We start from the raw sequence: 14,319 nt of genomic DNA, 5'->3' as shown, positions 1-14,319 counted from the left end.
TTCTCCCAGAAGAACGCTGTCCTACAACAGTATATTCAAAATGTCGATACCCCCCCTGATATTATAGCTGTAGAAGAAGTGGGCAAGTCTCTAAAACTTCCAGGCTACAAAGCATACCAAGCAGAGCAGAACCCAATCACGGCGATACTGATACAGCGAAACATTCCTGCCAGCAGGACTCAATTTGACACCATCGATATCCCTTATGATTTCATCACTATTGTACCCACAAAGCAAAATCAAACCAAACTTTTCCTGCTTAATATCTACAGTAAACCTTAGGACAAATATCATAGATTTAACTTACTTTTCTCACTTGCCCGCAAGAAAGCTGGACTCCATAGCCTAGTCATAGTTGCAGATTTCAATGCTCCACACACGATTTGGGGATACCTCCAGAAATAAAAGGGCAGGACCTTTGGGATCAAGCCAAATACATCACCTTACACTCGAGAACGAGCCGAACACCCCCACCACGATAGGAAACCCCGTACAATGGGACTCTACACCAAACCTTACATTCACTATACACATAAAGAAATCCTGATGGACTGTAACATACGTTAACCTGGACAGTGTCCACTTTATTGTTCAAACCGATCTTCAACTCAAGCATCCAATTAAGAGCCTACCCAAACAACACGGCTCATAAAGTGGGATGAATTCAGGAAACAACGCGTCTCCAACCAGGACTCAGAAAACCTTGCAGACCTTATAGATCTACAAAGCTGGACCGATCGACTTATGCAAGACACAGAATTTGTCACAAAAACATTATTGTCAGAAATCCCCGCTGACATTAGAATCTAGTACATTTATGGGAGGCACTGAAGAACATTCGTAAGTGGTGGAAAGGCAATAAAGACAATCGTAAACTCAAGCTCAAACTCACCGAATAGGAAAAACAAATACAAGAACATGCAATATACCTTGCACAAGCTCAATGGTATGAAATTTGCAACCAGATGCAGGAAAACCTGAGCATGAAGCAAACCTCGCATTTACTGAAGCATCTAAAATATCACAAATACTCCAAAGCGGAGCAGAATCACAGGCTTACTCCAACCATTCAAAATTATCAAGGCTCTGCTGCAAAACTCCTCAACAAGATCATAGACACATACTTTCCCAAAGGCACCCATGACGGACTTCCAACCTACGCCAACCCAGACAACCCTGAACTAGGTAGAGAGATTTCCGAAGCAGAGGTTAGGGGAGCTATCCTTAAAGTTAGACCTAACTCTGCCCCAGGTATATACCAGATTACCAACGGGATGCTAAGGAATCTAGATAACTCTATTTCAGCCATCACAAACTTATTTATTCACCACTGGACTCAGGCACTTCACCTCAACCCTGGAAACATGCAAAAGTCACATTTATCCCCAAACCAGGAAAACCACTCACGCTTAAACATCTCCAACCGATCTCTCTCACCTGCCTTGGAAAGCTCATGGAGCACATTATAAACAACAGACTCCTCAAGCATTCACAACACAAACAACTGCTTCGCCGCACAATAATTGGTTTCCGCCCTAAACTATTCACGCAGGACTTTCTTCTTCAACGGCCCAACGACATAATCACGTCACATCATAAACATAACAATGCCGCTATACTAGCATTAAATTTAACTAAAGCCTTTGATAATGTTTCACGCACAGCAATACTCAAAGGCTTAAACTCCATAGGCTCTTGTTCAGCCACATACAATTATATCGAAGTTTTCTCATGAACAGGACAGCTATTACACAAATCGCGGATATCACTTCCACTACCCTGACGCTCCCTTCAAAAGACACGCCACAAGGGGCCGTCCTTTCCCTTTTACTGTTTAATCTGGCCATCTTAACCGTCCCCAAACAACTCCAACAAATCCCTAATCTTAATTTTAGTTTGTACGCCGACGACATTACACTTTGGATCAACAAAGTCAGCGACGCTGAAATTGAGAGCACTCCACAAAGAGGAGTAGAAATAGTGATAGAGGAGCCTGGTAGGGCGGGTCTCACCTGTTCGCCAACCGAATCCCAGCTGCTTATACTCCCAGCAAAAACGCAAAACTCATCCCCTCCGATATTTACATACAAAAGAGAGGCGACCCCATTCCGATGGTTGAAATAATCAAAATCTCGGGCTTAACCATCCTAAATAACCAATCCGAAACTCACTTCATACGCCAGCTCGAACAACACGTCACACAAACGATACGTTTACTTCGACGAGTTACCAACAGGCACAGACGCCTCAGGGAAGTTGAACGCCTCCATCTCCTTCAATCATTTGTCCTTATCAGGCTGACCGACTCCCTTCCATGTCTAAACCCATCTAAAAGAGAACCTAATAGAGTCACCCTCATACTCGGAAAAGCCCATAAAACAGCGCTGTAACGTCGCCTCAGCACTTCCACTGACATACTCGAAGCTCTAGGTGTGCATAACACCGCGGAAGAACTTATTGAGGTTCATCTCGTCAATCAAATCACAAGACTCTCAAAAACCACCACTGGCGCTCATATTCTTCAGAGGTTACGAATCTCTCCTCTAGAACCCTCCCCCCCCCCCTCCCCAGAAGACAAAACCACAATCCCTCACGACGAAAAGCATTGACGGACTCTGCCTATACCCACAAACATGCGCCCACAATTCAACACCAAAAGGCGTTCGCAAAGCGCACGAGCATTACATAAAACATACCGCGACAAACATGACGTCCATTACGTCGACGCAACCGAGTATCGGCGGCATGGTGCCTTTGCAATTGTCTCGAATTGCCTTTCCAATCAGTTACAGCGCAACTTATTGACCATTCGCACCACTAACCCAGCCACAGCGGAAGAGGCGGCGGTAGCGTTAGCGCTAATGCAAAGGCCGACCCCCTCCACAGTCATTACAGATTCTAAAAGGGCAGGCCAAAATTTTGCCTCCGGCTGTATTTCGCCTCAGGCACTCAAAATTCTCCAACAAGCACCTCCAACGTGCCCCGTAGAAATCATCTGGGCTCCGGCGCATGCTGGCCTGGAGGGGAATGAAGTTGCCCACAGTATCGTTCGAGAACTCACCATCCGAGCCGGGCCCAGCTCGTTCCCCTACCATGCGCCAGATCCGTTAGAGCACGGATGATGACGTACAATAAAATTACCTGTCATTACCGCCTCTCTAGCCGTGTATACCCTCCGGCACATAGACAACTCACCATCCAGCAAGAATACACATGGCGTCTTTTACAGACAAACACATTTCTCAATCCCGCTAAATTACACCTAATTCAGCCAGCCCTATACCTTTGACCTGACTCTACTGCCTGCCAGTCCCTCGGCACCCTTCAGTACCTTATGTGGGGATGCCCGAGTGAGACCACTTGGCTGCAGCAGTTGCGGTGCAATGAACGGCGTAAAACGAACGCGGTCTCCTTCTGTTTCGCAGGCTGTTTGCGTTCGCCAGCCACCGTGCGCATTTTTCATCGTCCCTGTGCACATCATCGTCGGAACGAAGTAGTAGCAGTTAAGCCCCGCTGCGCCTGCGCCCAAATATCCTGCGACGAATTCTACTGCACATGCGCCGTACAGCCGCTTGGCTTCTTAAAGGGAGGACTAAGCCATCACAAGGACCACTTGCAGCAGCAGTTTCGCCGCAAAGAACGGCGTAAAAAAACGCGGTCTCGTTCTGTTTCGCAGGTTGGTGCTTTTTCTATGCACGTTGTAAATTTGTTTGAGTCGCAACTACTGCTGCTGCTGGTGGTGCTGGTTTGTACACTGCTGTTCTCATTTGCCGCTCTGTGCAACTACGCCCCGGGATAAAAAATGTCCTGTGTGCGATAAGTCGTTCAATGGGGACGTCGTATGGATTTACTCTAGTGACTGCTGTCAGGCATTCCACGCCGGCAAATGTGCCGGAATTTCTGAAGCAACTATCACATCGAAAGGGCAAGCATACTGCAATGCGTGGCGCTGCCCTACCTGTAGGTGGTCGAGGTTGCGAGCAGAACCAGCTAAATCAAAAGAACTGAGCAGTGAAATCGACATGCAAGATGTCCGAATGTGGATGCAAGCTATTAACGACAAGCTGGACAACCTAGTACCGCTCAGAGAAACAGTTGGGAGCATTGACTACGCGATACATGACTTGAGTGAGCAATACGACAAAATACTTAGAAAAACGGAGCAGAATGAGCGTGACGTCAAAGACCTTAAGCGTAGATTGGAAAAGGTAGAGATTCTGGACCTAGAAGTAGCTGAACTACAGGCAGAAGTAGATAATCTTGAGTGGAGGAGCCGCAGACTCAACCTAGAATTCCACGGAATACAGGAAACGGAAGACGAAAACTGGCTAGAAGGGATCTATGCGATGGCAGCTAAACACCAGCTTCCGCTACTCGCAGAAAGTGATGTGGTCGCCATTCATCGGCTTCCGCCCAATAAAGATAAGGCGCCGGTCGTTATCTGTCGTTTTGCGTAGCAAGCGGACCGGTACTTTTGGTGGAAAAACAGAAAGAAACTAAACAGCCTAACTAAGGGCTTCTTCTTGACGGAAAACCTAAAGAAAAGAACGCGGGCGCTGTTATTTAAGGTAAAGAACTTGGCTAAAGTAGAGAATTTTAAGTATTCATGGCACCCAAATGGGAACGTTCTAGTCGGCAAAGCTGATGGGGAGAAAGGCATACGCATTGCAAATGTTGCTGATCTGAACAAACTAAGTTAAAGAATCAGGAAATGGTCGCCTCAACATGGCTAGCGTAGGAAACGATTCTTACGTGCTTCCCCAAGCGTTTTCGCGAAGTTTAGGATATTTGTATTCAAACTCATTTAAATGTTTTCACTTGAATGTACAATGGGTAAAAAATAAACAGTACGACCGTAGTCTTTATTTTAACAGTTGAATCACGTATTCGACGCCATAATGTTAACTGCAACATGGTCGACAGATGAAGCCAGCGTGTTTCGGCTGCCTTTGTACAATACGTTGTACCTTAATCGAAATTCTCGTCGTAGCGGTGGTGTATCTATTCCAGTTAAAAAGGTCTTTGACTGTGACCTAATTCAAAATTTCACCACGTCTTCCATTGACTCCGAGTTTCTATCAGTTAAACTAAAAAATATGGTTCTGGCCGTTTGTTATAGACCACCAAACGGCGAAACGGCATCCTTTTTCGATTACCTGGACACGTTTTTTTGCGTTCGCTAATACAAATTGCTTTGACTATGTCTGCGCGGGGACATGAACATAAATATTCTCAAACAGGAGGCTGTTGTACAAAACTTGATATTTTGTTGAAGACTCATTGCTTTTGATTGTGATCACGGTTCCTACGAGAATCACACAAATGTCTTTGTTATTGATTGATTTGTTCCTAACAAATATACCGACAGGAAACCTCAAGGCTGGGGTTATTACTGTGGATTTGAGTGATAATTTGCGAATATACCTTTGTTGTAGGAAACATTTATGTGACAAAAACAAACCGAACACGTTTTTCGCCCCGCGTATAAACGAACAAACTATGGAAACATTTTCGGATAATATTTTAAGTACTCCTTGGAGGAATGTACTTAAACTAAAAGAGCGAAACAAGGCGTACGAAAAATTTCTGAACACACTAAGGCCAATTTACGCTGCTTCGTTTCCTTTGGGGAAAGTAAAGCAGAACAGAAAGGTCCGTAAAGTCTGGATTAACTCTGAACTTGGGAAAACAATACAAGAAAAAAAATATGTTATTTACCCGCTATCTTAAAACAAGATACCAAACTATTTAAATAATTCAAGGTTAAAAGGAATTGTATAAATAAAGACCTGAAAAAGGCAAAGCAAGATTATTATACAACATATTTAGCTCAGTTTCTGGGTGTTCATATATAATGAATGTGGAAAAGGCTTAATTCTATCTTAATTAGCAGTGCGTCCCCGTGTTCCGTACACAACATAAATCTTAACGGCGAGGTTATTTCCGGAAAGGCCTTGGCCGACACATTTAATAAATTCTTTGTAAACGTCGCAAAAACATGTGATGTGAGTCATAATCTTGGAAATTTCCCATTTATCGACAGTACCATTTTTCTAGATCAGATAGGTGAGAATAAAGTGAAATTATTAGTTTTTTATTTGAAAAATGGTACGACACTTGATGTTGACGGTATACAAGCTAAACCTATAAAACATGTTCTTATGTTCTTTCTTCCATATATAACCCACATATTCAATTTGTGCCTTGGCCGGGTTGTTTTCCCCCTCAAAAATGCACGTTGCACGCGTTTCCGTCGTCTTCAAGAAAGACGATAGGAATAACATGTCAAAGTTCCGGCCGGTGTCCATTCTGCCAGTCTTATCGAAGGCATTAGATAAGATAATCTTGAAACGGTTGAATAATTTTTACAAAAGTTTCAGTTGCTTCATGATTCGCAATATGGTTTCCGCAAAGGCCTTAGTACAGAATATGCTCTCATGCAACAGAAAGGGTACATTTATCAGCAATTCGAACAGGGAAACGTTGTTTTGGGCTTGTTCGTAAATTTTGCAAAAGCTTTTGACCACATGAACCACAAATTACTTATTGAAAAACTGAAACGGTACGGTATTCGTGGAACGGCGGGACCCTTACTACAGTCTTACTTGCCACACCGTAATCAGATTGTTCACGTGGCACGATTCAGATTCTTTGTCAGTCGTTACAGGAGTTCCACAAGGAAGCATTTTAGGGCCTCTCCTCTTCATTATCTACATAATGATATCGTGAACATTTCCTCTAACGTTAGATTTATAATATATGCAGATGATACAAGTATATTTTTAACAGGAAAATCAGTGAACGTACTAATAACACACGCAAATCTATTGCTGGTTAGATTAGAAAAATGGACGAGAGGAAATGGTCTAAAAATAAATGTTGCAAAGACTAAGGCTATGGTATTTCATGCTAAAAATAAAACGGAAATTGTAAATCAAACGATTATTTTGAATTCCATCCTGTTGTGTGGTGTAATGTAGTTCTGTTCATGCCACCAGGTGGCGCACAATGCTAAGGTGGCCAATTTCCAGCATCATCATCAACAACCGCAAGCACGGTTATAAATATCGTGTAAAAAGAATAAAGACTCTCTTTTTCCGTGGGTACGAGGTAGCGTCGGCGTCTCTCTGCCTCGTATGTTGACTATGGTGGGCGGCGGATACAACATATCCCTGTCGAGATAGTCCCTTCTCTTTAATTATTAGGAGTAATATTTCAAGAAACAATATCATGGGATCATCACATACGCTTTTTAGCTGCATAGTCTCTCAGGTAGTCGGCCTTGTGTACCGAAACAAGCACTTGCTTTCTCGGAATATTTTGTTGTTAATTTACAATACCTTTTTTATCAAGAATCAATTACTGCCATTTAGTGTGGGATCTAACTTCTAAAGGAAACATAAGCAAACTTCATAAGCTGCAAAAGAGGTTTTTACGGGTGGTAGACGACGTGCCAAGTACCTATCATACTTGCTCCTTATTTGAAAAATATAACAATGCCAATAATAAAAACGTACGATTTTCTTTCGTCCAAGAAATATAAGAAAGATATAAAAAACTGTAACCCGTTTTAAAGATTTTGGCAGATTTAGTACTTAACCAGCCTAAGTATAATACCCAAAAAAATGGAGGGCGGAGTGTTCGAACCTTTAGAACCACATATGGTCTTCAATGGCTGGGAAATACACTTCCACGATTGCTAAATGAACTTGGAGACAAAGAAATTGACTTAGAAAAAGTCGACGTTAAACAACTTGCAGAATCATTTTCTACTGGTGTCATGATCACTTGCACAATTACTTGTAATTTTCTAAAGAATGTATTTTTGTATCGTTCTTTTGTTGACTTGCATTTTTGCATATTGTTCTGTGTTTTTTAGCGAGATGTTTGTTGGTGTCTTGTTTTTTTTCGCTGTTTTGGAAAATGAGTGTGTATTCGTGGTGTTGCCAAAGCGAATAATTTCGCATGGCAAAATTGATTTGTTTCTGGCATTACACGCATCAATTCATTACACCTATAGTTGCTCCTTTTTTTCTCGTAGACCTTCTCGTATGTTTCACTTGTATATATCACGCGTATGGTTCCTTTTTTAAAGGCTAATGCACCTACATTTTTCTTATTTTCGGAAACTATATTTTTGTTCAAGCATTACACGTTTCGTTTCATCACACATGTACAGTGATGATTCTTCTTGTAGTAGACCTGTTTATTTCACGCACATAATTCGGAATAGTTTTATGAAAGTGTGACGGCTGCTTCGATGTGTTCGGAGAGGGAGGAGGGGCCTGCGGCCTTGTCAAGCTGGCAACGCGCCAGCCTTTTCTGCAGGTTTTCTGCATCCTGTATCCTTGATGACAAATAATGTTATTATCCCTATTCGAAAAAAAAAATTGCCCCCACCTCCCCGAAGGGAATCGTGAGGAAGTGCGAATGCATTTGAGTACACGGCGTAGTAATTCTGCCATCGCCTTGAGAGGCGCAGTACCGGCGAGGGGGAGCTGTCAGGCGAGGGGAGAGGCGCGCGCCGAGGGTGAGTGCAAACCTAACGGGGGGAGAGGCGCGCCAGCTGCAGAGCATGTGACGTCACGGCGCGAGGAGAGGGGGAGCAGACGCAAAGGCGCCAGCGCGCGGTCACGTGGGAGTGTGAGGTCACGGCGCGAGGAGCGGTGCGGGAGCCGGCGCGGGCGCGCGCAGCCATGGCGCGGGAGGCGGAGCGCGCGCGGGTCACGTGGGGTGTGACGTCGCTGCGCCGTTGCTACGGACGCTCCTCTCCGCTCTTCGCGCCGTTGCTAGGGGAGAGGAGGAGGAGCAATGCGGATGGCGGAAGGTTCGGGGTCGCTTATAAAGTGCATCGCACTTAAAAAACACGAGTGAGCAGTGGGAGGAGGCGTTGCGCTGCCCAGAAAAGGAGGCTCAAGCTTCACTGGTCGCGTGGCGGCCGCAGTCGCCGCCAAAACGGCCACCATCGCCAACTGACTGTGCTCCTTAATAAATGCTTCTTCTTCTTCTTCTCCACGTGATCACGTGCGGCGCAAAACTTGGAATGAGTTCGTGCGTGGCGATGAACGCAATAACTGTCGCCAAGCCAGCGAGCAGAATTTGCTCGTTTCACTTCTCGGCTGCTACCTGCAGAGCCGGCAGTTGATGGAGGAACTGCAGTAAAAGCGGATTGGAAGTGATTAGGCAGTTTTAGAATAGGGGAAGCCGGCGTTGGGAGCCCCAAGAAGTTATGGGAACTCAAACGGAACGCGCTCGCACGCGGCGAGTTTCCTAAGAGGGGCGTCGCCACCAGCCCCGCAATGCTGGCGTTGCTCGAGCAGCTTGGGTGTTGGGAACTGTGGGCTTAGCATAATGGCGTATATTTAATTGCCGCTATCTCTACAACTGCGAATGACCATTCATTGCACAACTTTTCGCCACGCTACCATCCCCTTCTTTCGCAAGTGGAACTTTATTTTGGCAATAACTGCGGTTGAGCGATCGTTGACCAAATCATCTGCCATGGCCTGTTTTGATTCTACCGCGCAGGTGGCGCCATCTTTCGGCCACTCGCCACACCGCGGTACCAGCAGTGCCGGGTCGGAGCGCGTTCGGCGCTCTAAAAATATTGTGCCTATTTTAGCCACTATAATAAAAAGATGCCTGGCAGCTCGCCCCGTCGCCTATTGAAGAGAGACGGCCGTCATGTTGCGGTCTTCGGCCACGCGGCGGCGCTGGCGTCTGACACTACCTTCCGTTCCTCTACAAAGTGCGCAGCATGAATCAACGCTGCGCAGCCGGCCCATGTGCGAATTTTAAGTAGTTTTTTTTTCTGTCCATCAACCACTTGAGCAGCCAGTAACGTTAATGCTGCGTCTGCTGGTTAGTGCGCACCGAGTTTGCGATTCACGGCGTTTGGAGATCTCTAACCGGCTGGCTGGCTGCCAGGACACCGCCACTCGATCTCGCGCTATCGAGTGGCTGTGGCGAGTCAAATAACTTTCTGGAGGGCCTGGAAGCTCACGTGGTGCCAGAGAGGCTCACTTTGAGAAAATAAACGGCGATCACGCATCGCAACTCGGGAACAAACTAACTGCAGGCTCTCGATCACTCATCCACAGCAGCCAACCCGGAGAATAAATTGAAAAATTGAAGGCCCCTTCTGTGGGCGATGTGCGATACCTTGAAAATGTCAAAAGGGCGGGGCAGTCAAAGAGGATTTAAGGGAATTCGAGGGAAAAGGCGAGCAGCTCTTCGATTTTAGCCTCAAGCTAACTACGGATAGTCCGAGATGCCCCACGCCATAGAAATATGTGTGAAAAACGGATGCCCGATTGCTTGCACGGGGAATCCGCGGTGAGTACGAGACTGTAATTCGAGCAGCCCCAGTGAGAAACAGTGAAGAGGAGGGTGCTTGCGTCTTCTCTGTGAGCAAAAATAAAACGAATGCACGCAATGAGCAATTGAATACGAGAGGGTGATAAGTTTTCTTGCTCAGGAAAATCTTTGTACAGCTGTCATCTCGCAGGTCATGTATAAGAAACACAAGTTCAAGCCATTTCAGTCACTTATCTGCAGTCGTGAACTGGCTAGCATGCACGGACCTTAATTGTTCAGGAGGATGTGCGTTTGGCCACTGCTTACATCCCACATAGTAAACACTTCTGTATCATATTTCGTGTCTGTCAGTGTCAGCGAGAATCTTGTGAAAGAAGACACCTGGCTCTTTTCAACAGCAGAGCTGTTTAGGCCGACAGAAATCTGATCGGTGGAGACGGAAAACCCTGAGCGCACGTGAGCGCGTGCCACGCGGGCGAACGCCCAGCGTGTCGTTAAAAACGGTTCACGACTCGAACTGCGCGCAAAAAAAGAGGACCAGGGAAGAGAACACACACAACGCAGTGTTTGAGAGAACACACTACGTTGCGTGTGTTCTCTTCCCTGGTACAGTTTTTGAGTGTGTGGGCGCGCAATTCAAGTAATTAACCATTTCAAACTACCCCGACTTTCTACTCTGCTTCAGCCTAAAACGGCTTTGCTCTCCTAAGGTGTTTGCTGCTCCCACTCTTACGGTCGTAGCAGTGGCTACGGCTACAAATTGAACACAACGCAAGTAAGAACTAAAACACGGCGAAAGGAGAACTTTAAAAGCCCGAAAACACCGCGACCCCAATGGCCAGCGTGGGCTGGATGATGATGATGATGAATATGATGCTTTGCGGCTTCCCCTTTGTAACGAGGTGGCGTTGCACAGCGGCCTTAGTCGTAACGCAACTGTACAATCACATCGCCAAAAAATTCAAAAATCAATAATAAATAATGTGTCATACGCCAGTGTCAGATGCCAGCGCCTCTGGCGGCAGTTTCTGCTAAAAAGAGAGAAAAATAGGAGAGGGTGTGGAATGACGGCAGCCGCCGTTGTGACAGGCATATTTTTAGAGGAGGCGATGGGCGAACCTATGCCACCAGTCAGCGTAGGTATACCTTAGCGGCAAATATCTGGTCGTCGCTTTTAAATTTAGTGCTGATAATAATCCCTAGAACAATTTTTCACCACAATAACATATACTTTGTCGCATGTGGAATGTCTCTTCCGCGATCAGATTGATTGGAAGAGTGCCGAAAAACTGTTGCTGTCACGGTCAGCGCCAGTTCGAGCCGCAGCAATATTTAAAAAACGGACGACGGCGAAGACTTCGCCGATCTGATCGCCTCATCCGTGGCGAAATAAAGTTGTTCTGTGTGCCTGTTCGCCTGTCGAGTGCCAGCGAGCCATCCGAGTCTGACGATTTAGACGACATGCCGACTGGGCGGGCGAGCGCGGATCCGGTGCAATTATAGCAGACGATGTGTCAAGTATTCCTGACGTCACGGAAACCGTGACGTACGTCATATTCTCCGCACTGTGTTTGAACGGCCATTTGGCGCGTGCCGACCGAGTCTGAAAGTGATTGGAATAAATCCGCTATAATTAATTCTAACCTGGTGGCTGACCGCTTTTGGTTCGGTTTTTCTAATTACTGGACCAATAGGGATTCTTTACAGCGTACACTCCCACCTGCTCACTGGAACTTCGGGACCCACTTGTAGCAGGTCTGGAAAGGGCCTATCCGTAGTCCATATACTAATCACATGCAGAGCACTTGAAACAACACGACACAAACATTTCCCTGAATTATACAGACGACACATTCCTTTGCACCCATCATATTTTTTAGCCGACGAACCAATGTTTTCTAGTCAGCGTGTTTTTAAGTTTTTAGCTGAGGTGAACTTTCTGCAGCTCTTGTCATATCACGTGGAATCATCCTGGCCCTATACACCAGCCATCTCCATTGTCTTTTGTTTTGCATCACTTTTACTTTTAGTCACATGTTCTAGTATTTACGGTCTCATCACAATTCAGTAACTTCCTTTTGGCGCTCTTTGCCCATAGTCGGCCTTGCGCCAATAAAACCCAACTTTCATCATCATCATCATCTTTACAGCGTAAAAACCGAAAGCGAGAAATTTAGTGTCAGTACTCCTATAACGTCAATCCCATGCAAACTTGTGAAACACATAATTTATACCAACTTGAATAATTTTCTCGAGTGTAACTCACACTTCACTTAACACCAGCACGGTTCCCGCAAGCATCATTCACGTGAATCTTAACTTTTGGTTCTTAATAACGACTTAATTTCTGCCATGGATCACTCATCCGTGACTGAAATTATGCCATTGGCTTTCCGTAGGCATGTGACACTGTCAATCGACCACTACTTCTCTTCAAACTCAGTAAGCTTAATCTTAATACCAATGTAATTAAGTGGATTGAGTGTTTTTTACTAAATAGTACCCAATATGTTTCGGTTAACGACCACGACTCCGACCCTTGCCCAGTGACATCCATTGCTCCGTAAGGGTCGGTGGTAGGCCCTCTTCTATTCTTAATATATACACGCACACACATACACACACACACACACACACACACACACACACACACACACACACACACACACACACACACACATATATATATATGTATATATATAGTAAGGAAATGAGGGGCTTGTTGAGGAAATACAGAAAGATAGGGCAGCAGTCTACAACGCCAAAGGAGGCATAGGGGTGTGGTTAGGCTTTTTTTTTTCTTTTTTTCACTACGGTTAATTAGGTAAACATTTTCTTTTTAATATACAGAAGAAAGAAAGAAAGAAAAACACGCGCCCAGAGTGGGGACCAAACCCACGCCTTTCGATTACATGTCGAATGCCTTACCAATTCGGCTATCTGGGCGACTGTGTTCTCCTTCACTTTCTGGGCTATTTATATTTACTAGAAGTGTATCTGACGCTTGAGGGTGGTAGCCAGCGCCACCTGACTACACGGGGAGAAGGGGACCTTCTTTTCAACCCCCGTGGCGTGACTCGAGCGTCTACAGCCTGTATATATATATATATATATATATATATATATATATATATATATATATATATATATATATATATATATATATATATATATATTATGTTCCTGATACTCTAACTCATCTTTAAGCTTGTTTGCTGATGACTCGGTTATTTATAGAGAAATCTCAAACCCATCCGATATCGTGAGTCTTCAAACTGATCTTAATAACGTTTTGCATGGTGCGAAACATGGCGTATGAAATGAAATGTAAACAAAGGTACGTTTATGAGTGTTTCGTGGACAATTCACTCCACCAACCCCACCACTTATTACCTGTAAATATCTTAAAGTCCATATTACTAATACCTGTCTTGGGATACGCATGTGAAATACCTTTCTAACAGAGCCAATAGCACGCTTGTCTGTATTCGTCGCAACAATTTCCTTGCTCCGAGATCGTTGGACCTAATACTATACAAAACACTCGCCCGACCGAAAATCGAAAATGCCTTATACGTCTGGGACCACGATACTAAAGCGCTAACCACATGGAGCCATTTTGCAAGCAACTTAGGGAGCGACGCGACTAGCGGCGAAATAATTTTTGCCGCGGACCAAATCGCCCATCGAATCGCTCGGTTCTGGGTCGCCAGAAAAGGTAGCTCGCCTCCCGAAAGTGGCCTCAGCGACTAGCGAATAGGAGAGCCCCTACTTAACCACACAACCTCCGGTTTTGGAAGGAACGGTAAGAGATTTTGCGCGCGCGTAAAATCTGTGCAGGCGGCGTTTGCGATAGAGCGGCAAGGAAAGCTTTGCGTGGTAAAGCTTGGGTACATGCTGAAGAAGAAGCAAGAAGGCTCCCGCACACGCTGGCTGAGACCCGTGTAGCAAAAACGATGTCAAGAAAGCTAATTCATCATGGCGTTCATGTTGGAGCTGAGA

At 45.2% G+C, this 14,319-nt stretch overlaps 1 pseudogene; it reads left to right on the top strand.

The window, feature by feature from the left end:
• The window catches only part of LOC144163965 (uncharacterized), a 131,745-nt pseudogene extending 127,045 nt beyond the window's left edge, over positions 1–4,700 (top strand).
• The last annotated feature ends 9,619 nt before the right edge of the window (positions 4,701–14,319 follow it).

This window comes from Haemaphysalis longicornis, unplaced genomic scaffold (assembly GCF_048455015.1).
Source record: "Haemaphysalis longicornis isolate Haplotype H1 unplaced genomic scaffold, Haemaphysalis longicornis Haplotype H1 scaffold_13, whole genome shotgun sequence".
NCBI classification, from domain to species: Eukaryota; Metazoa; Arthropoda; class Arachnida; order Ixodida; family Ixodidae; genus Haemaphysalis; species Haemaphysalis longicornis.
Note: the sequence above shows the minus strand (reverse complement) of the source record. Positions and strands in the feature narration are given on the sequence as shown.